Below are 2371 nucleotides of genomic sequence, written 5' to 3' on the forward strand. Positions count from 1 at the left end.
TTTTTTTTTTTTTTTTTTTTGCAACTGTACTATCAGATCACAAGATTCACAACGGTAAGATTATAATAAATGATCACAAGATTCACAACGGTAAGATTACAATTATTACGGTAAGATCTCTTGCTTAGATCCACTTCCATCTTACGATCGACGAGCTCTCGCACCTTCTCTTCTCCTCTCTAAACCGCTCCCATATACAACATGTTCAAATTTATTTGATGTTTTGTTACTTAAACAAGATAATTAAAGGAGCCTATGTTATTCAAATTGTTTCTATAAAAAACAATCTTACCCTATCGTTCCATAAAATAATATCAAGGAACACATATGATTTCACTAGACACTAGTATATTAGCTGGCACCTCCAGCTTCTTCTTTTTATAGCTCTCAGAGTAGTTTCCTCTGGCCGGCTAGCAAAAATAGTAGTATATGCACCCTTCTGGATCACCTCTTCTTGCTGCTGTTCTTCTTTCTTCCCTTGACTTGGCTCTCCAAAGCCTTCAGCCTCTTACTAACAGGACTCAACGATGTTGTTGGAGATGCCCTCTGGTTTACTGGCGAAGGTGGCAGTGTCTGCTTCTGCGAATGGACCTGCGTCATGGCTTTCATTTTCTTCAGAGCTGCAAAAAGGTCAAATGATTGTTGTTGACCTGGAGGAGTTGGAGGCAGTTTATGTATGCGAAACATCTTCTTCACTTGAGGTCGCTTAATTACTTTCATTATCAATCACCACCACATAAAACATTCCTTGTTATTGTTTCAAACCAAGAATATGCTGCAATTAGTTACNAAGTCTCCATCACTTCTGCAAAAAACAGAGCAACCACAAAATGACCAGTGTAATTTTTCAGGTTTGATTTTCGACCATAGTCTAAATTAAGGTGCAGAGACAGAGAGGTTGTTCAAAATTTTATCTTACTATCGCTTCCACCGATATGTTTTCCTTTGATGAAGACGCTTGGAACAGTACTCTGGCCAGTCCACTCTGACAAAGCTGATTGGATCTTACTTCCATCGCCTGCTTTTGATGTTATTGTATAAAACAGAGTTAAACAAGGACAAGGATCCTTCTTTAATTTGATTACATCACACATACGTTTCTCATGATTTAAAACATGACATTCGGAGCAACATATCCATGCTCCGACAGAGAGGTTGTCTAAAATGTTTTCTACTATCGCTTCCACCGATATGTTTTCCACTGATATGGAGAAAATTAGATAAGAAAATTCGGAGCTAAAGCTGAGTAGACATGTAGTCAGTGCAAATCGATTAGGGAAAGTGAACATAAAGCTATTTGGCAGAGTAGCAAAAGTGAGGAGGAGTCACATGATGTATGGCTGTAATGGAAAAGTTTACATACCTTGTTTTGCATTTCCTCCCGGATGGTCTCCAACCGTGGCTTCATCAGTTGCATATGATCATAGAATAGACTACTGAAGGATGCAGCATACGGCAGAAAAAAGAGGGAACCAAGTATAAATGCCACAAAATATAAGTTTAAGTTCATAGACTTATCCTTTTACCTGAGTATGTAAACACACAAGCAAGACAAAAAATGTAATGGTTGAAGAACTTACAGCTTCTGTTGCCATTCATAGAATTCGTACAGCCATTCGATCAGGATAAAAAGGGTTCAAGATCCTCCATTCGCTCTCCACATCTTACCAGTTTAATCGGTTTCTCCGATACCTATTGACACCCAATCAAACGTTAATAAAGTAACTTTCTATGACATAACTGATCAAAGAAGAAGAACACAAACCTCCTTGACACTCAAAGCAGCACCACCACCTCTTGAATCACCATAAAGCGGGACGAGAAAGTCAACAAGTTTTATTATGATAGGAAAGAAAAACACACACGATTTTGCTCTGTCCAGTCATGCTAGACTCATCAAGGGCAAGGGAATGGCCAGATATTAGCACTCGATGCGCAAGAACCTAAACATAAATTTTAATTTCGATTAGACACATGGACGACAACATAATGAAAAGAAGAGAACAGATCACCTACCTGATTTCCAATGTTGAGAGGTATGACATCACCAACCACATGTCATAGATTGAAATATCCACTGACTACAAGGAAGTGTAGCTTAGATACTTCTCCTCCACCCATCAATTTGACTTGCTCATCATGTACAATCTGCAACATATCCATGATAAGCCACACGTTAGTACTATTGAAAAGGGATCTGTATGAGAACATGAACATGATTTTAGTATCTTCATATGTAGAACAAACAAACTGAGAAATAATAACTCAACAAGAAGAAATGGATAGAGAATTAACCAAGCCCCAAGCACAGCCATATGATACCTCTCGGGAGATTTGAAACGGTTATGGAGACCAGATGCATGGGGGCACT

At 38.6% G+C, this 2371-nt stretch overlaps 1 long non-coding RNA gene across 1 annotated transcript; it reads right to left on the reverse strand.

The window, feature by feature from the left end:
* On the reverse strand, positions 794 to 2369 carry LOC104740718. The gene is made up of 7 exons (XR_760217.2): positions 2323 to 2369; positions 2017 to 2148; positions 1766 to 1943; positions 1581 to 1692; positions 1364 to 1436; positions 920 to 1018; positions 794 to 805 (listed from the first exon to the last, which is right to left on the reverse strand). It is a non-coding gene; the product is annotated as an uncharacterized LOC104740718 (long non-coding RNA).

Source organism: Camelina sativa, chromosome 2, assembly GCF_000633955.1.
Source record: "Camelina sativa cultivar DH55 chromosome 2, Cs, whole genome shotgun sequence".
Taxonomy (NCBI): domain Eukaryota; kingdom Viridiplantae; phylum Streptophyta; class Magnoliopsida; order Brassicales; family Brassicaceae; genus Camelina; species Camelina sativa.